This window comes from Cupressus sempervirens, chromosome 2, assembly GCF_028749045.1.
Source record: "Cupressus sempervirens isolate cs-2001-9-10 chromosome 2, ASM2874904v1, whole genome shotgun sequence".
In the NCBI taxonomy this organism is placed as follows: domain Eukaryota; kingdom Viridiplantae; phylum Streptophyta; class Pinopsida; order Cupressales; family Cupressaceae; genus Cupressus; species Cupressus sempervirens.
The window spans coordinates 371,137,162-371,159,187 of record NC_143119.1 but is presented as its reverse complement, the minus strand read 5'-3'; the positions used below and the strand labels follow the sequence as shown (position 1 = coordinate 371,159,187).

The window sequence follows — 22,026 nt, the reverse complement described above, 5'->3', positions numbered from 1 at the left end:
TGTTGACAAGTCTTTCTGCGGAGTCATATCTGAGGAAGATTCATTATATCTTCTGTAAAAATAACACTGACGAGGGTTTATAGACATCAATATTCTCCATCCCATTTCTTATTTTGGAAGAGTTATGGCTTGTGTTTATACCTCGTGTCTTCTGGTTCAGGTTCCTTCATATGAATCAAAAAACGATGATAAAAACAATGATAGTCAATCTGCCTGCGCGGACGCATCCAATCGCAAATACTGCGAGTGGGTGTTGTCAGAGGGTGGAAAAGCGTCAAAAAATGGGTCTAAAGATGTGACGGAATTTGCTATAAGATATAGCTTGCGCCAAGCTAAACTTGTTCAGAACTCCATTTCCGGCGACTCGTCGAGTAATTGGCGGTCGATGCAGAGCCAAGCCGTAGCGGATTGCAGTTACCTCTACACCCTCATGACCGATTACTTGAATTCCAGTTTGGTAAAGTTGAGCAACTCGACAAGCACGACGGTGGAATGGAAGAGCGCGGTGTATATTCAGAGTTATCTAAGTGCAGCCCTCACAAATCAGGGCACGTCTCTGGAAGGCCTTGTTAATTATTGTTAGTTGGACAGCTGTTATTTCTGACCCGGAAATAGCAGCACTATTTATGGGTAGCTTGGACAGCTGTTCGTCCTTATCTATGAATAGCGGTTGTATTTATGGGTGGTTTGGACAGCTGTTTGTCCACTTGCCAAAAATTAGTAAATGGTTATTATTTACTAATTTTAGAGATTCCCTTTTGGACACCTTGCAACCAATTCTATTATTGGCTGTTGAGTTGTCTTAATCTTAGCCGTTGGTTTGATTTAATCTCGGTCGTTGGTTTACCAACGAGAGTAGTATAAAAAGGGGTCTAGGGGGCATTTGGAGAGTAAGGCAGGAAGCTTTTGGAGAAGCAGTTTGCAGTGTTAGCAAACAGTCTTGCAGTAAAAGGCAGGAAGCTTTTGGAGAAGCAGTTTGCAGTGTTAGCAAACAGTCTTGCAGTATTACCAAGGAAGCTTTTGGAGAAGCAGTTTGCAGTGTTAGCAAACAGTCTTGCAGTATTAGCAAGGAAGCTTTTGGAGAAGCAGTTTGCAGTGTTAGCAAACAGTCTTGCAGTATTAGCAAGGAAGCTTTTGGAGAAGCAGTTTGCAGTGTTAAAAAATAGTCTTGCAGTGTTAGCAAGTGAGAAGCTTTTGTGAAGCAGTTTGCAAAGTTAGCAAACAGTCTTGCAGTGTTAGCAAGGGCACAGTGAGAAAGCTTTTAGAGAAGCAGTTTGCAGTGTTAGCAAACAGTCTTGCAGTATTAGCAAGGAAGCTTTTGGAGAAGCAGTTTGCAGTGTTAGCAAACAGTCTTGCAGTGTTAGCAAGGAAGCTTTTGGAGAAGCAGTTTGCAGTGTTAGCAAGAGAGAAGCTTTTGTGAAGCAGTTTGCAGTGTTAGCAAACAGTCTTGCAGTGTTAGCAAGGGCGCAGTGTTAGCGCAGGGATAGCAGTGAGAAATATCAGCGGGAGAAATTAGGAGGTTGTCGGAGTTCTGCTAGTGTGAGGCAAGGAATTTTGTATCTCTTGATTTGTTGAAGTTTAATATAATTTCTCATCTGTAGAACTGGTTTTCCCTTAGGGGTTTTTCTAGGGACAATTTGTCCAAAAATATTGTGTTCATTGTGTTGCATTTCTTTCCGTATTTTTAAGTGAAGTTGCAGTTGTGTTATTTTTCGATATTAGCTGAGAATTTATTTTCAGCAGTTTAATAATCATTTGTGAAGGAGATTAATAATCAGTGACTACAATAGTTTGATTTTTCACATGGTATCAGAGCATTGTTAAGGGTAGAAGAGTTTTGCCCTAGGAAAGAAATTTTGATCTCTTTAGATTTATTATTGCTTTAAACCCTTGAGATGGCTTCAGCTGGTTTGAGAGATCAGGATAGATTGGATGGTGCCTCAAATTTTGGTGTCTGGAAGGCCAAAATTTCTTTATTGTTGGAAGAGAATGGTATCAAGGATTATGCTACCAGTGGTGTACCTGTACCAACAGATGCAACACAGCTTGTAGCATATAGGAAGGACGATGCCAAAGCGAGGAGGATTATCCTTGATGGTGTCAAGGATCATATTGTTCCACATATCTTGGAGCTAGATACAGCAAAGAAGATGTGGGACGCCATTCTAAATCTGTACCAGAATGCTACCACTAACAGGAAGTTGATTCTCAGAGAGAAGCTAAAGAATACCCGGATGAATCAGGGAGAAGACGTCACAAGTTACCTCACCAGGCTCAGACTTCTCAAGGATGAGTTAGCAGCTGTTGGAGATAGCCCTAGTGATGATGAGCTAGTGAGAATAGCCCTAAATGGGTTTACTAAACAATGGAGTGTCTTTGTTCAAGTTGTCAGTGGACGAGATACTTTACCGAGTTGGGATCGACTATGGACTGATTTCACTCAGGAGGAGTTTAGACTAAGTCTTGTCAATGGGGCCAACAAGAGTCAGAAAAATGAGGTGGAACAAGAGAACGTTGCCCTAGCGGGTAAAGGGAAAGCAAAGAAGGGATCTAGCAAAGGATCAAATTCACAAAGTGAAAAGAAGAAGAAGGACCTTTCTAAGGTCAAGTGCTTTGGATGTCACGAGTTTGGCCACTATGTCAGTGATTGCCCAGAGAAGAAAAAGGGTAAGAAGCAGGTGGCAGCTTCAGCAAGTGCAGAAGAACTCTCTAGCAGAATGGAAGATGAGTTTGCACTCAAAGCTTGTATGGTTAGCTCAACCTCACAGTGTGTTTGGTATATAGATAGTGGGGCATCATTTCATATGACAGGAGTTAGAGAGTACTTCTCCAGTTACAAGGAGGAGGACACCAACATCCAGATTTCTATGGGAAACTTGTTCAAACTCAACCCTGTTGGGAAAGGGACTGTTCAGTTTCAGAGAGAGACTGGAAAGATAATTCCTCTTCATGATGTGTTATATGTGCCGAGCTTAGGTATGAATTTGATTTTTGTATCTGTTCTTCAGGATAGGGGGTATAATGTACTCTTTAGAGGGACACATGTGTTGATTAAGCACAAGGATTGGAAATCACCCATAACTATTGGAGTTAGGAGTGGTCGCCTTTATAGATTGCAGTTTGATACTCCTAAGGCACTTATGAGCAACAATAATCCTAGAGATCTTGGAGAGCTATGGCATAGGAGGATGGGCCATATTCATCATGGAGCACTTAGATTGCTTCGTGAGATCGTGACAGGTGTTCCGGAGGTGAGCACAGAGCATGACGATACATCTAAGGAGAAAGATGTAGATCCCACTTTATATAGACAGTTGATTGGTTCGCTTATGTATTTGGTCAACACTAGACCAGATATAGCATTTGCAGTAAACTCTCTTAGTCAGTTCATGGTTGAACCAAAGAGAATGCATTGGAGAGCGGCTAAGCATGTGCTACGTTACTTGTGTGGTACAGTCGAGTATGGGATCAGATATGTTCAAGGTGAAGGTATCAGGTTGATAGGCTATACTGACGCAGATTGGGCAAGAAGTACAACAGACAAAAGGAGCACTTCAGGGTGTTGTTTCAGCTTGGGATCAGGAGTTCTATCTTGGTTCAGCAGGAAGCAGAAGTCTATGGCTCTAAGTTCAGCAGAAGCAAAATACATAGCAGCTAGCATGGCGACATGTGAAGCTATATGGCTTCAGAAGTTGTTAGTAGCCTTGTTTGGTCAGAAGGTTGAGACTACTGTGATACATTGTGACAATCAGAGTTGCATCAAGTTGTCTGAAAATCCAGTGTTTCATGATAGGTCTAAACATATAGATATCAGATATCACTTCATCAGAGATTGTGCACAAAGGGATACTCAGGAGTTTGTGGGAGCTCCTAGGAAGAGTACTAGACAGCGAAGACAACCAGCCAAGTTCAATGACTATGTGGCATTAGTTAGTCAGTTGGTAGATAGTGAGCCTTCTAGCTATCAGGAAACTGCAGAACATCAGGTATGGCGAGATGCTATGGTTGAAGAATATTCTTCAATAATGCAGAATGATGTGTGGGAGGTAGTATCTAGACCAACAGATAGGGCTGTAGTTGGATCACGCTGGATTTATAAGATAAAGCACGGTGCAGATGGTAGCATCGAGAAATACAAGGCTAGGTTCGTGGCAAAGGGGTTCTCTCAGAACGAGGGAATAGACTATGAGGATACATTTTCTCCAGTTGCCAGGTATACTTCTATACGAGCTGTAATCTCACTTGCAGCACAGATGGGATGGCAGATCCATCAAATGGATGTCAAGACAGCATTCCTCAATGGTGAGTTGAAGGAGGAGGTATACATAGAACAACCAAAAAGCTTTGTAGCACACAGCAAAGAGACCCACGTGTGCAGATTGAAGAAAGTTGTTCGACTACAATACATACCTACAGATGAGCAGGTAGCAGACATTCTGACGAAGGCTTTGGGAAAGGCCAAATTTATCTTCTTCAGAGATAAGATGGGTGTCATGCAGAACAGCTTCCTCGCTAAGAGGGAGTGTTAATTATTGTTAGTTGGACAGCTGTTATTTCTGACCCGGAAATAGCAGCACTATTTATGGGTAGCTTGGACAGCTGTTCGTCCTTATCTATGAATAGCGGTTGTATTTATGGGTGGTTTGGACAGCTGTTTGTCCACTTGCCAAAAATTAGTAAATGGTTATTATTTACTAATTTTAGAGATTCCCTTTTGGACACCTTGCAACCAATTCTATTATTGGCTGTTGAGTTGTCTTAATCTTAGCCGTTGGTTTGATTTAATCTCGGTCGTTGGTTTACCAACGAGAGTAGTATAAAAAGGGGTTTAGGGGGCATTTGGAGAGTAAGGCAGGAAGCTTTTGGAGAAGCAGTTTGCAGTGTTAGCAAACAGTCTTGCAGTAAAAGGCAGGAAGCTTTTGGAGAAGCAGTTTGTAGTGTTAGCAAACAGTCTTGCAGTATTAGCAAGGAAGCTTTTGGAGAAGCAATTTGCAGTATTAGCAAACAGTCTTGCAGTATTAGCAAGGAAGCTTTTGGAGAAGCAGTTTGCAGTATTAGCAAATAGTCTTGCAGTATTAGCAAGGAAGCTTTTGGAGAAGCAGTTTGCAGTGTTAGCAAATAGTCTTGCAGTGTTAGCAAGTGAGAAGCTTTTGTGAAGCAGTTTGCAGAGTTAGCAAACAGTCTTGCAGTGTTAGCAAGGGCACAGTGAGGAAGCTTTTGGAGAAGCAGTTTGCAGTGTTAGCAAACAGTCTTGCAGTATTAGCAAGGAAGCTTTTGGAGAAGCAGTTTGCAGTGTTAGCAAATAGTCTTGCAGTGTTAGCAAGGAAGCTTTTGGAGAAGCAGTTTGCAGTGTTAGCAAACAGTCTTGCAGTGTTAGCAAGAGAGAAGCTTTTGTGAAGCAGTTTGCAGTGTTAGCAAACAGTCTTGCAGTGTTAGCAAGGGCGCAGTGTTAGCGCAGGGATAGCAGTGAGAAATATCAGCGGGAGAAATTAGGAGGTTGTCGGAGTTCTGCTAGTGTGAGGCAAGGAATTTTGTATCTCTTGATTTGCTGAATTTTAATATAATTTCTCATCTGTAGAACTGGTTTTCCCTTAGGGGTTTTTCCAGGGACAATTTGTCCGAAAATATTGTGTTCATTGTGTTGCATTTCTTTCCGTATTTTTAAGTGAAGTTGCAGTTGTGTTATTTTTCGATATTAGTTGGGAATTTATTTTCAGCAGTTTAATAATCATTTGTGAAGGAGATTAATAATCAGTGACTGCAATAGTTTAATTTTTCACAGGCCTCAGCCAAGCAAATGTAAGCCTCGATTCCTTGAACTTTGCTAAATACATCGCTAACTCTTCAGATTCTGTAGGCTCTACCCTTGCTTTGAATAAGAAATACTTTCTCGCGAGGAAGGGTCCCATGAAGCACAACGGTCACAATCCACTGCACATCACACACTAAGGAAAGAATTAAGCTTGGGAAAAAAAGTCAACTTTAACTATTTAACACTTTTGGTCTAGGAATTAAGCTTAGTGTGTGATGTTTATGTTGGAATATTAATTGTGGTTGGTCGTTTCTCCTTGGAACCAAACACCCGCCTACCACTTGACAACCAGTAGAACAAATAGAAACATAAATGCGGTGGGTGAGTTTTTAAATTTAGAAATGGGGGGAAAACATTTTGCAAGTATAACAAAACGAATGATCAGATTTATTCGACCAGTGAGACAAAGAGAGTTCAGCAGAGCAGAGAAGTTGCAGAGCAAAGAGAAGAGAAGTGATCAGCAGATCCAGTCATCAGAGTGCAGAGAAAAGAAAGTTTATTTCATGCCTACAATTGCATGTGTTTCTTCTCTGGTCATTTTGTAAGTTTATTATTTGTTTGATTCGACCTGTTGAAGTAGTGATTGCTCTAGGCATTGTAGTATGCAACCATTAGAGCTGCAAGTTTGAAGTTTAAAGTTTGAAGTTTTATCAGTTTAAAGTTTAGGGTTATTTTAGGGTTTTCTGGTTGAAGCCGAATGCTCCCAGATCTTGTACTAGTTTGAATCAAAGTTAAATAGAAAGCAAGAAGGCATACTTGAATCTATTTCTCTTTCCTTGTTCATTGCATTTGATAAGTTTATTGTTGAGTATTTCAAGCTTTGGATTTCTTGTTTTAATGGTGAAAGTTTTTTACATTATAAATCAACACTCAGTGAAGTCTTGTTAAAAGATCATCTCTACTGTCTCTACCGAGTTCACTCGGTATCTTCATCTACCTTACTCCACTCTCTAGTGGCTACCGAGTTCACTCGGTAATTGCATTGTCTATCGAGTTCACTCGGTAATTACACCCTGTAGTGTCTACCGAATTCTTCATTTACCGAGTTGATTATTCATCTACCGACCTCACTCGGTATCTAGTGTTTACCGAGTTTCCCTTCATTTACTGAGCTCACTTGGTAAACTCTCCTGACACTAAGTTTCTTTGGTTATCGAGCAAATTTTTGGCACTCGGTAATAGTTGTTGTCGAGCAAATTTTTTTAGGTTTAGGGCTATTTTTTTGTGATTAAAATTTTTAATATTTCTCACATGGTATCAGAGCTTTGAGGCCCCACATCCACAGTGAGTTAGGAAAAAGTTTTATTTGGGATATTTATCATGGCAGGAGATGCAGGAAAGATATGGCAGCAGCCACAACCCTTCAATGGACAAAATTATGATACATGGGCAAAGAAGATGAAGACCATAATGGTTGCAAATGATTTCTAGGAGTTTGTAGTTAATGGATTCAATGATGTGATGGACCCAGCTCAGTATGCTGCCCTCACAAATGCACAAAAGACTCATTTGAAATAGTCAAGGAGGAAAGATGCTAAGGCATTAAGTTTGATTAAGGCAGCTATGATAGAGACAGTATTCCCAAAGATTGTAGCAAAAAATTATGCAAAGGAAGCTTGGGATATCCTTGAGACAAACTTCAAGGGGACTGATAAAGTCCATACAGTAAAGCTATGTTAGTACCCGATATGGTCACAATTTCAAAACTTCAAGTTTAGAGTTGTTGAACCACTCCGAACTGAAGTTCAAAGTAGTTCAAAGTAGTTCGATAGTTCAAAGGTCCAAGTTGGTTTATTGGTTCAACATGCAGACTCAGATAAGGCTTAAGGTTGTAAAGTTCAATGATTCAGAGCAAAGGTATAAGGATCATTTAATCTAAGTTCAGAGGACTTCACAAGAAGTTTCACAGTTTCATAATTCAGTTTCAGATGTTAAACCCCTTTGAACCACTTCAAACTTCAGAGTAGTTCAGAATGGTTTAATGTTTCAAATGATCCATCCTGCAGGTTCAATAGAAGCATAATTCAAACTCAGGGTTCAAAATGCAAATCGGTTGACTCAGCAAAGTTCAAAATCAGAAGATCAAGTCTGGTAGATGTATGGAAGATGAATATTTTTCCAGAGCAATTTCATATATTAGGCATGTACGTGGATACCTACAATGTGATAAATGAAAAGAGGCCCACAAATTTTGTAGGAAACTGCGCAAGATTGGTATAACCTATGGCTTTCCCCCAGTGCACATAAATATATATTAATCAACATCATTGTGATGGGCAACAACAACATTTTAAAAGTCAAAAGAAAATCGAGTTCACATTTCAAGGACAGTCTAAATCTCAACACAATCACATTGGTCCACACACTTCTATAAGCCAAGCATCTATGAACTGGAAAGACTAGTTCCATAAAGGCCTCGATCTCAGTATGAGATCATGGAGTTGAGGTGGGTTAGAGGAATACAAAGAGTATATGCTCGATGCCAAACATCTTGAAACGCAAGGAGTAATTTGTGATCATCTATAAGTTGAAACTTTGATGATATATTGTGCCTGAGCTTCTTTCAGTATCAATGTTACATAAAGGTCATGCGACAAAGCACTATGGTGATCGGTTGTAATGAGAACAAGCAGATATACATCTCATGAAAATTTTGGATGCTCTGATGAAAAACACATAGTCATATTTAAGAGGTCATAAATCCCAATATGACCGTTGGATCTAGCTGCATTTTAGATATTTCTTGAAAAACCTAGTTATCTTATTCTTCACCAAAGATTTTTGTCATATTGTTTGTGGATCAAAAGTTACAGGTTCTTGACTACACCACTATTGGATCGGAAATAATAGTCATGAATTGCAGATGTAAGAAAATAGTCATATTTCGAGGGCCATATCTCTTAATCTGATTGTTGGATCATGCTACATTTAATATATTTGTTGGAAAACCTAGTCATCTAAATGTTCTCCAAATTTTTTTGTTAGATTTATTATGGGTCAAAAGTTATAGGTTTCTTTTTACACCTCTATTGGATCAGCAACTAACAATTACAGAATGCAAACAACCAGATTGGGTCTCAGTGCGAAGGCCATAACTTCCAATCAAACTGTTGGATTTGGTTCAATTTAAGATATGTTTATAAGAAGCAAGCTATTCACGATCTGACCTAAGATTTTTTCAAACTCATACCTAGTTAATAAGTTACAACTGATTGAGTGGGACACTGTCAATGGAAGTTATAAAACCATGACAGAACATCATCACTAGCAAGTGCCACCTATCAGCATGAGTATGTCATAGGGGCCACGAATTTGCAAAGATATAAAATTTAATATTATATCCAAAGAAATGTAATCCAAAGATAAAAAATCATTAATTGACACCTGTCAATTAGTTATGTACACTTGACCAAAGCAGATACAGTCACATGAAGATGTTTGAACTTTGGTTAATAATCTTTGGAGATTCTCACATAGGGAAATATTGTAAAACTGAAAGGTCACCAAAATAACTTTGAAAATGATTATTATTAATGAGAATAAAATTTAATAAAGTTTATGAAAGTAAGCTGATAGGGGAAAATGAAAAACTGCCTGGAAATGTGTAAAGAAACAGTTGGCAAGAAGTAGTTACAGGAATTGAAAGAGGGATTCATGCAGAATTCTATTTAAGGGAGAAGGTAAGATATAGAGGGGGTTCCAATTTTTGGAGTTTTGTCTTGGAGACTTTGGGCTACAACAAAACAGAGGTCGTGAATATAATGATAGGAGGGAAGATTGGATTTCTTTGCGACTTTGTGCTACAAGAGGTCCCATTCTTTATCCTGTTCGATTCTGACTTCTTCCAGACTGCAGACTTTGAGCTTCAGGCAGGGAGGAGATCGTGCAAAATCATTTTTTTTATTTCCTTGGGAGATAGGGAGAGGCAGATCATGGGCAAATTTTTCTTTTTTTGAATTGTGTGTGTGAGATAGAGAAAAGGTTTTGGTGATTGATGTAATATTGTGAAAGAAGTTTCTGCTTTTCTTTAAATAATGGTCTGGTTGTAATATTTTAAGGAGTCCTTGTGTACTTTTACAGTCAGGGAAGGGAGGCTGAAGGTTAAACATATTATACTTTGTTGATAATGTATTTTTCCTTGCACTGAATTTGGACTTTGAGTCATTTCCAATTTTTCCTGAAATTACACTTTGTTGTCATTGTTTTTTTATTACGTTAATGTTCCAAACATCTTTCAGAGCTCTGATTTTAATTCCCTCAAGAGAGCGGAGGTTAGGTATTCATTTACATTATGTGATACAATGTATAACAAATTAACTTTGTGTAATCTATTGTATTCTATTTCCTTTCTTTTCAATTCTTAGGTTTTGCGTCTACTCTGTGTTTACGGATAGATGCTTGGTATCCTTTCATGCTTTTCAGTTAAAAGTACCTATAATTAATTCATTGTAAATCTTGCACGGGGAGCTATACCCAATAAAATTTAGAGGAAGGTTATTAATCTAATAATAACCTATCCAACTGTTGGTGCTAATTTGTCCTTTCATTTGGGCATTCGGGGTCAGATTTGCATGCATTTTCTCGAAGGACAATCTGTTCACTAACAGATTTTTGGTGAATATGCCAGGGAACAAAACAAAGATTTAAGTGCCTACCTTTATTTCCTCAATTTTATGATTATCTCTGTGTGCAGGAGATTGGCAACTCTACATTTTTAACCCGATGAATCTTTGATTGTGGGGTTTCAGCTTGTATAATGGCATTAGTTGCAACTCAACCATGGGGTGCTCAAATTGGACCATTTGCCTTGGCCCAATATTCAACCTTACCAAAAAAGTCATTAGAATTCTTTCCCAAGTTTCATGGAGACAGAACACAAGATCTGACTGATCATATCAAAGCATTTATTGTTGCATGCAGGATTCTTGGTGTGCAGGAAGAAGATGCATTTGTCAGATTGTTCATCCAAAGCCTCATGGGAAAAGCCGCAGAATGGTTTCAGCAATTGCAAGATGGATGCATTGCAACTTGGGACGATCTTGAGCAGAGATTTTTGGAAAGATTTCAGCCCGCAATTAATTCCCATCAATTATTGGTGAATCTTCTTCAAATTCAGATGAAAGATGATGAATCTATAAGGGAGTTCATTGATAGGTTTAATCAGGCTATTGGTAAAATTCCTCTAGCCAACCAACCAAATGAAAGAAATCAAGTATGTTTCTTTATTGCTGCTATAGATGTTGAAGTCGAGTTTTGGTTACAACACCTTGGAGTGCAAAATTTGGTAAATGTGCAAAAGGAAGCAATCAAGTTAGATGATGCCTTAATTCTTAGTGGTATGAAATCTATAAAGACTTCCCCAATGGAAGAATACCTTTATGGACAGCAACAATACATGGATGAAGAAGTTACAAAAAAGAAGCGCATTTTAGAAGAATCCAAACCTACTCCCAAGGTTGCTCATTTTCAGAATCTAACAATCTTTAATGGTGGAGACTTTAAAAGACCCTTGTTGACTAAAGATGGTGCTTTAAAGATGTCAGGATTCTGTTGCACGCATATTGAAAATGATAAAGAGGAGCAAAGCAATGCTAAAGAGCTCATAAATTCAGGTAACAAGATTTTGCCACAATCTTTCTTCAAACTAGAGACTAGATCTCCCAAATCCATAGGTACAGAATGTTATCTAGTTTCAAATGATCCAGATGGTAAAGATTTTCATAACGGTATTTAGAAGTTTAGTCTCACTGAAAGAATGAATATGGATGATTCTTTATATTCTGAAAATTGTAATCAGCAAGTTAAAGAGTCTGTCATATGTGATGCTGAAGTTATATAATATTCCTCTTTTGAAACTTGTCCTGATAGTAAGGTGTCATATGCTGATGAGGATAAAAAATTTTGGAGTCACCTTAATCCACTTTTCATGCCGATGGGGTTTGATGAGAATACTTCTATCAAAGAAAATCCTCTTTTCCAATTTCAAGATTCACACTTAAATAATGAAAATCTGTTCAATAGCCGCTAGCCAGGTGAAACTTTTTTTGAAACACCACATGAAAATCTCATCTATGAATAAGAAGAAACTATGGGTATGTCTCTACCATCACTTAAGCTGGATCATTTTCCTGATCATACCTTAGGTACCTGTTCAAATGAGTTCTAGAATGAAGCGTGTATTGAAAAATTCCCTTCTCATTCATCTATGCATAATGTCATTGATTTGGAAGGCAAAGGAAATGATGAGATATGTGATGACATTCTGAAAAGAGAAAGGAATGGGATTTGCAGCATGATTGATGACAGTTGGTTTCTTGAAAGAGGTGAAGGAGATATACATCCAAGTGCTAATCCTATGCTGAAGGAGGCATCATTATGGCTAAAAACTAATCATGACCATGCACAAGAATTGAATCTGCATGACAATATTCTTAAGGATTGCAGATCATCTTTTGGTGAGGCTTTTTCATTTCATGTTTTTCAGCTTAAGGTGGAAGAAAATCATGCCCATGGGGGAAATTAATTCTTAAGTGAAGGAGAGCACTATGATGAGTTTTGGTTGTTTGGGAAAGAATGTTGGATCCATATATGCATGCACACTGATAGTCTAAAGTTTTGCATTGAAGGAGTCATCATCAAGAAATGGTTTGGAGCTATTCCATTGAGGTACGCTTTGCTGATTAGAAAAGGCTCCTATTTCTCTCAACCGGTAAATGGATTGACTTAATTTCTTATTTCTTCCAATATTTATGGTAGGTTTCTTTTCCTACCTTTGTAAATATTGTAAATAAGTTTTTGTTGTGCGTAGTATAGTTTGGAATAATGTGCAAGCTTTAGGCTTCCTGGTAGTTTTGGTTTGTTGGTGTTGCCCTGCTCCCCTCTACCCTCTTTACAAGAAGCTCCCGGTCTTCTCTTCTTGTTGACTCTATTTTCCCATGGATAATGCAATATTCTTTTCCCAGAGATTACTGGAGTTCTCTGATTTTGCATCAAAATCAGTCCCGCAGTTAGAGCCCCTGTTAGTACCCGATATGGTCACAATTTCAAAACTTCAAGTTTAGAATTGTTGAACCACTTCGAACTGAAGTTCAAAGTAGTTCAAAGTAGTTAGATGGTTCAGGGGTCCAAGTTGGTTTTTTGGTTCAACATGCAGACTCGGATAAGGCTTAAGGTTGTAAAGTTTAGTGATTCAAAGCAAAGGTATAAGGATCATTTAATCCAAGTTCAGAGGACTTCACAAGAAGTTTCATAGTTTCAAAATTCAGTTTTAGATGTTAAAACCCTTCGAACCACTTCAAACTGAAGTTCAATGTTGTTCAAAGTAGTTCAGAATGGTTTAATGTTTCAAATGATCCATCCTGTAGGTTCAATACAAGCATAATTCAAACTCAGGGTTCGAAATGCAAATCGGTTGACTCAGCAAAGTTCAAAATTAAAAGATCAAGTCTGGTAGATGTATGAAAGATGAATATTTTTCCAGAGCAATTTCATATATTAGGCATGTACGTGGATACCTAGAATGTGACAAATGAAAAGAGGCCCACAAATTTTGTAGGAAACTGCGCAAGATTGGTATAACCTACGGCTTTCCCCCAGTGCACATAAATATATATTAATCAGCATCATTGTGATGGGCAACAAAAACATTTTAAAAGTCAAAAGAAAATTGAGTTCATATTTCAAGGACAATCTAAATCTCAACACAATCACATTGGTCCACACACTTCTATAAGCCAAGCATCTATGAACTGGCAAGACTAGTTCCATAAAGGCCTCGATCTCAGTATGAGATCATGGATCTGAGGTGGGTTAGAGGAATACAAAGAGTATATGCTCGATGCCAAACATCTTGAAACACAAGGAGTAATTTTTGATCATCTATAAGTTGAAATTTTGATGATATATTGTGCTTGAGCTACTTTTAGTATCAATGTTACATAAAGGTCATGTGACAAAGCACTATGGTGATTAGTTGTAATGAGAACAAGCAGATATACATCTCATGCAAATTTTGGATGCTCTGATGACAAACTAATAGTCATATTTAAGAGGTCATAAATCCTAATCTGACTATTATATCTAGCTGAATTTTAGATATTTATTGGAAAACCTAGTTCTATAAATCTTCACCAAAGCGTTTTGTCATATTATATGTGGATCAAAAGTTATAGGTTCTTGACTACACCACTATCGGATCAGAAATAACAGTCATGAATTGCAGATGGAAGAAAATAGTCATATTTCGAGGGCCATATCTCTCAATTCGATTGTTGGATCATGCTGCATTTAAGATATTTGTTGGAAAATCTAGTTATCTAAATATTCTCCAAATTTTTTTATGAGATTTATTATGGATCAAAAGTTATAAGTTTCTGTTTACACCTCTATCGGATCAACAATTAACAATTACAGAATGCAAACAACTAGATTGGGTCTCAGTGAGGAGGCCATAAAATCCAATCAAACTATTGGATTTGTCTCAATTTTAGATATGTTTATAAGAAGCAAGTTACACATGATCTAACCAAAGATTTTTTCAAACTCGTTCCTAGTTAATAAGTTACGACTGATTGAGTGAGACACTGTCAATGGCAGTTATAAAACCATTACAGAACATCATCACCAGCAAGTGCCACCTGTTAGCATGAGTATGTCATAGGGGCCACGAATTTGCAAAGATATAAATTTGAATATTATATCCAAGGAAATGTAATCCAAAGATGAAAAATCATTAATTGACACCTATCAATTAGTTATGTACACTTGACCAAAGCAGATACAGTCACATGAAGATGTTAGAACTTTGGTTAATAATCATTGGAGACTCTCACATAGGGAAATATTGTAAAACTAAAAGGTCACTGAAATAACATTGAAAAGGATTATTATTAATGAGAAATTTTTTTATTAAAGTTTATGAAAGTAAGCTGATGGGGGAAAATGAAAAAACTTCCTGGGAATGTGTAAAGAAACAGTTGGCAAGAAGCAGTTACAGGAATTGAAAGAGGGATTTATGCAGAATTCTATTTAAGGGAGAAGGTAAGATATAGAGGGGGTTCCAGTTTTCAGAGTTTTGGCTAGGAGACTTTGGCCTACAACAGAATAGAGGCTGTGAATACAATGATAGGAGGGAAGATTCGATTTCTCTAAGAATTTGTGCTACAGGAGGTCCTATTCTTTTTCCTGTTCAATTCTGACTTCTTCCAGACTGTAGACTTTGAGCTTCAAGCAGGGAGGAGATCATGCAAAATCATTTTTTTTATTTCCTTGGGAGACAGGGAGAGGCAGAGCATGAGCAGATTTTTTTGTTTTTGAACTGTGTGTCTAAGATAGAGAAAAAGTTTTAGTGATTGATGTAATATTGTGAAAGAAGTTTCTGTTTTTCTTTAAATAATGGCCTGATTGTAATGTGTAAAGGAGTCCTTGTGTTGTTTTACAGTCAGGGAAGGGAGGCTGAAGGTTAAATATATTATACTTTGTTGATAATGTATTTTTCCTTTCACTAAATTTGGACTTTGAGTCATTTCCAATTTTTCCTGAAATTATAGTTTGTTGTCATTGTTTCTTTATTACGTTGATGTTCCAACATCTTTCAGAGCTCTAATTTTAATTCTCTCAAGAGAGCAGAGTTTAGGTATTCATTTACATTATGTGATACAATGTACAACAAATTAACTTTATGTTATCTGTTGTATTCTGTTTCCTTTCTTTTCAATTCTTAGGTTTCTCGTCTACTCTGTGTTTATGGATAGATGCTTGGTATCCTTTCGTGCTTTCCAGTTAAAAGTACCTATAATTAATTCATTGTAAATCTTGCACAGGGAGCTGTACCCAATAAAATTCAGAGGAAGGTTATTAATCTAATAATAACCTATCCAACTGTTGGTGCTAATTTTTTCTTTCATTTGGGCATTTGGGGTTAGATTTGCATGCATTTTCTTGAAGGACAATCTATTCACTAACAAGCTACAAAATATAAAGAGGGAGTTTGAGAACCTTCAGATGAAAAAAAATGAATTAGTTATAGATTTTAGTTCAAGGACCTCCAATGTGATTAATCAACTAAAGTCAAATGGAGAAGACTATCAAGAGCAAAGGATAGTGGAGAAGATATAAGAAGTTTACCTCATAAATATGACAATTTGGTCATGACCATAGAAGAGGCAAAAGACCTCACTGTTTTGACAATGGATGAGTTAATGGGTACACTTCAAACCCATGAGAATAGGATCAATAGATCCAAATCTTCTTCTCCCCAAGAGCAAGCATTCAAGGCTTAGTCAAATCCAAGAGGAAGGGGGAGAGGAAGAAATGGCTCAGGTAGAAACTCTAGAGGCAGAGACCGAGGTAATGGAGGACAAAGAAATGCTACAGCAAAAAGCTCAAGAAGAGCAGATGGAGCAAGTAGCTCACAAAATACTTCAAAAGGAGGTAAGAAATACTACAACTCAAATAAGAGTAATGTAGAATGCTACTACTGTCATAAATATGGGCATTATGCAAGTGAATGCTGGAAGAAGCAGAATGATCAGTCAGGACAAGAAAATGTGGTTAATGTGAATGTGGCAAGTGGAAACAATGCCACTGCCTTCATCATGTGTAATGTTGGTGAAGAAGGAAGCCCTAAGGTTTGGTACCTTGACAGTGGATGTAGCAAACACATGAGTGGTAATGAAACCTTGTTTTCATTCATTGACAAGAGTTTCAAATCTGAGATTAAAATGGGTAATAATGGAACCCTACCAGTTGTGGGCAAAGGATCTATTATGGTCCGCACCAAGAAAGGTGAGAAGAAGGAACTACAAAATGTGTATTTTGCCCCTAGTATGAAGCACAATTTGATGAGCATTGGTCAACACATTCGAAATGGATACAAAGTGCTGATGGAGAATGACAGGTGTATCATTCAAGAAAAAGATGGGAGCAAGAACATACTTGCAGCAATTCAAATGACAAAGAATAGAATGTTTTCCTTGAGGATAGAGACATGTTTCTCATCTGAAGTTGGTGTTGCACCTCCCACACAATCAGCTCTAAGGAGTGTGATTGAAGACCCCTCATGGCTATGGCACCTCAAGTATGGTCATCTTGCCTATGCTGGTTTAAATTTATTATCAAATAAAAGAATGGTAGAAGGTTTGCCATGAATAGAAAATTCATGTGACAAGTGTGAGGCTTGTATTTTGGGTAAGCAACATAGATTTTTCTTTAATTCTGGGAATTCTAGGAGGGCTAGATATTCATTAGAGTTAGTGCATACTAACCTAGTCGGTCTTATGCAAGTTACTTCCATTAGGGTGAGTACATATTTTATGACATTCATTGATGATTTCAGTCGTAGGACATGGGTGTATTTCTTAAAGAACAAATCTGAAGCATTTGATAGATTTGTAAAATTTAAAGCCTAGGCTGAAAGAAAATGTGGACATTATATCAAGGTCCTAAGATCAGATAGAGGAGGGGAGTATACCTCCAATTTTTTTGTAAATTTTTGTAGGAAACGCGGCATAAAGAAAGAGTTCATAGCCAGCTATACACCACAGCAGAATGGAGTGGCTGTAAGAAATAATAGGACCATTGTTGAAATGGCAAGGAACATGATGAAAGAGAAAGATCTCCCAATTGAATTTTGGGGAGAGGCTGTGGCAACAACAGTTTACCTAATTAATAGGTGTCCTACAAAGGTAGTTCGTGATAGGATTCCAATGTAAGCATGGCCACGAAGAAGATGGACAGTTGAACATCTAAGGGTGTTTGGTTGCATTGCATATGCACATGTGCCTAAAGAGCAAAGGAAGAAATTTGATGACAAAGGTCTGAAATGCATTTTCACAAGGTACAACCCATAATCAAAGGCATATAGATCGTATGACCCATTGAACAACAAGATGACTCTTTCAAGAGATGTGGAATTTCTTGAAAATCAATCTTGGTATGGTTCAATTGATGAGTCACTGAGCCCATCAAGTAAAGTGCCAATTATGAGTGAAGAGGATGCTGATGAACAGCAAGAAGAAGGAGCAGATAGAAGAAAAGGCAAGCAGCCTCAGTCATTACCGAGCTCCTCTAGGCATGACTGAGTGTTAGTGCCAAGCAGCAATAGTGAAGATTCTAATCCCACACTCTCCTCCCTACTACCAAGAAAGAGCAAGAGTCTTAGGGAGATATACCAAGATGAAAGGTATGAAGATTATGATGAGAGTGTTAATTTTGCATTATTTTCTCATAGTGATCCAATATATTTGAAGAAGCTATTAAGGAGAAGAAATGGTGTAAGGCCATGGATGAGGAAATAGATGCTATAGAAAAAAATGAGATATGGGAACTAACTGTTTTGCCTCCCAAGAAGCAAGTGATTGGAGTGAAATGGATCTACAAGACCAAATGCAATGCTGAAGGTAAAATTGATAGGCATAAGGCAAGGTTGGTAGTTAAGGGCTACAAACAGCAGTATGGCAGAGATTATGATAAGACATATGCTCTGGTTGCAAGAATGGAAACCGTGTGTGTTGTCATAGCAATTGCATCTCAACACAAATTAAAGGTATTTCAAATGGATGTGAAATCCGCCTTCCTAAATGGTGTATTGAAAGAAGAAGTGTATGTGGAGCAGCCACCTGGTTATGAAGTTGCAGGTGAAAAGAATAAAGTATATAGATTGAAGAGAGCTCTTTATGAGCTCAAGCAAGCTCCACAGGCATGGTACAACAAGATTGACTCATATTTGATGAGCAATGGCTTTAGCAAAAGCAATGGTGAGCCTACTCTCTACATCAGGGCAAAAAATGGTAATGTGTTGATTGTTGTCTTGTATGTAGATGATTTAATTTTTACTAGAAATGACAAAGATCTAATTGGTGAGTTCAAAGAGACCATGAAAAGTGAATTTGAAATGATAGACCTAGGTCTCTTGAAGTACTTTCTAGGCATACAAGCAAAACAAATGCATGATGGCATCTTCATCTCTCAAGAAAAGTATGTAGGGCAGATCTTGGAGAGATTCAAAATGCAGAATAGTAAGGCAGCCCCCACACCAACAGTAATAGGTCTGAAGTTGAGCAAGGAAGACTCTAGCAAGAGAGTGGATCCAACATTATACAAGAGTATGGTTGGAAGTTTAATGTACTTAACTACAACTCAGCCAGACCTAATGCATGCAGTAAGTTTGATTTCCAGATTTATGGAAACACCAAAGGATTCCCATTGGAAAGCAGAAAAGAGGATCCTAAGGTATGTGAAAGGTACCAAGGGATTTGGAATTTTGTATACTGCAAATGATGACTTCAAGTTGGTGGGATACATAGATAGTGATTGGGCTGGAAGTATAGATTATAAGAAGAGCACTTTCGGATACCTATTTCATATGGGATCGGGTGCAATTTCATGGACATCCAAGAAGCAACCTATTGTTGCTCAATCTACAGCAGAGGCTGAATACATAGCAGCAAATACAACAGCATGTCAAGCAATTTGACTAAGGAGGATCTTGACAGATTTGAATGAAAGACAAGAGGATGGAACCATAATTTATTGTGACAACATCTCATCTATTGCATTTTCCAAGAATCCAATCTTCCATGGGAGAAGTAAACATATTGAGATCAGATATCACTTCATAAGAGAGTTGGTGGAGAATGGAGATATCAAGATGGAATTTTGTATGTCTGAGCAGTAGCTAGTAGACATTTTTACCAAGCCATCAGGCATTGGAACTTTTGTACACCTAAGAGAGTGTCTTGGTGTAGTTGATTTGGATCAGTAGTGATCCTTGTTTATTTGGCTCAAGATAAAGGGAGAGTGTTGGAATATTAATTGTGGTTGGTCATTTCTCCCTAGAGCCAAATGCCCACCTACCACCTAACGACCAGTAGAACAGATAGAAACATAAATGCGGTGGGTTAGTTTTCAAATTCAAAAATGGGTGAAATTTTTTTTGCAAGTATAACAAAAGGAATAATCAGATTCATTCGACCAGTGAGACAAAGAGAGTTCAGTAGAGTAGAGATGTTGCAGAGCAGAGAGAAGAGAAGTGATCAGTAGATCCATTCGTCAGAGTGCAGAGAAAAGGAAGTTCATTTCGTGCCTACAGTTGCACGTGTTTCTTCTCTGGTCATTCTGTAAGTTTGTTATTTGTTTGATTCGACCTGTTGAAGCAGTGATTGCTCTAGGCATTGTAGTATGTAGCCATTAGAGTTGCAAGTTTGAAGTTTTATCAGTTTAAAGTTTAGGGTTATTTTAGGGTTTTCTGGTTGAAGCCGAATGCTCCCAGATCTTGTATTAGTTTGAATCAAAGTTAAATAGAAAGCAAGCAAGCATACTTAAATCTATTGCTCTTTCCTTGTTCATTGCATTTGATAAGTTTATTGTTGAGTATTTCAAGCTTTGGATTTCTAGTTTTAATGGTGAAAGTTTTTCACGTTATAAATCAGCACTTGGTGAAGTCTTGTTAAAAGATCATCTCTGTTGTCTCTACCGAGTTCACTCGGTATCTTCATCTACCTTACTCCACTCTCCAGTGGCTACTGAGTTCACTCGGTAATTGCATTGTCTACCGAGTTCACTTGGTAATTACACCCTGCAGTGTCTACCGAGTTCTCCATCTACCGACCTCACTCTGTATCTAGTGTTTACCGAGTTGCCCTTCATTTACCGAGCTCACTCGATAAACTCTCCTGCCACTCGATTTCTTTGGTTACCGAGCAAATTTTTGGCACTCGGTAATAGTTGTTGCCGAGCAGATTTTTTAAGGTTTAAGGCTGTTTTTTTGTGATTGAAATTTTTAATATTTCTCACAGTTTAAGCCGTTCCTCGATGGCTATTGTCCAAAGATGACGATTTTATGTCTGAATATGGATCGCTGGATCATGGGTTCCCGTCGTGGTTGTCCCGAGCGGACAGAAGGCATCTCACAGACAGCTCCGGTGGTGACGGCGTTTTAATCGGTGACTACGTAATGGTGGCGCAGGACGGCAGCGGGAATTACACCACCGTTAGTTCTGCTGTCAATGCTGCTCCAAACAAAAGTGCAGACAGGTTTGTAATCTTTGTCACCGCAGGTGTATACTTTGAAAACATGGACATTCCAAAGAATAAATACAACATTATGTTGATCGGGGATGGAATAGACGTGACCGTGATCACTGGGAATAGAAGCAATGCGTCTAATTGGACTACATTCAACTCTGCCACATTCAGTAAGCCAGCAACCGATTTCTATCTTGTAATTGTATATGATTAGTTTCCGATATATGGTATTGTTACTTGTATTTATAAATGTTATTTCTTGTGAAGGAGACTTTAAATTGGTCTGGATTTCACATGCAGGCAGAGTCGGGGTAGGTTTTCTTGCACGGAATATGACATTCGAGAACATGGCGGGAGCGGTGAATCACCAGGCAGTTGTCCTACGAGTTGGCTCCAATCAATTGGCCTTCTTCCGTTGCAGTTTCAAGGGATACCAAGACACTCTCTACCCTCACTCCCTTCGCCAATTCTACAGAGAATGTGACATCTACGGTACGGTTGATTTCATCTTCGGCAACGCCACAGCAGTTTTTCAGAATTGCAATCTTTATGCAAGGAAACCAATGAATGGGCAGAAGAATGTTTATACTACTCAAGGTAGAACAGATCCAAATCAAAATACTGGAACGTCCATTCAAAACTGTAATGTTACTGCTGCGCCTGAGCTTGTTCCTGTTATCGGCTCTTTCCCCACGTATCTGGGTAGGCCGTTGAAGCAGTACTCTCGTACTGTTTACATGCAGTCTTATTTGGACAGTTCTATCCAGCCAGCTGGGTGGTTAGAATGGTCAGGAGACTTTGCCCTGAGCACTTTATATTACGGCGAATATAATAACAGCGGGGGCAGATACTTCGCAGAGAGTCGCATGGCCTAGTTATCATGTGATGACCATCTCAGATTTCACTGTGAGTTCCCTCATGGCCGGGGACACGTGGATACCAAATGATGCAGTGCCCTACGATGCAGGCTTACTTTAAGCCCAAGTAGCAACCTCCGCCAGATTGATGCCCTTAAAATTTCTTCTTTGCCAGTAATCGCTAGACTTTTTAACTTCTTACAAAAGACTCTTGTCCAATCTGGTTGGATATTTTATTTGTTATACTTATATTTTACCCCTTTTTTACTCAAAGTCTAAATATATATTTATGACATATTTCATTTGTTATGCTTAATTTTATCTTGGCTTTTT

At 38.2% G+C, this 22,026-nt stretch overlaps 1 pseudogene; it reads left to right on the top strand.

Annotated features, from left to right (window-relative positions):
* On the top strand, nt 1-21,814 carry LOC149572680 (pectinesterase-like; annotated as a pseudogene).
* The last annotated feature ends 212 nt before the right edge of the window (nt 21,815-22,026 follow it).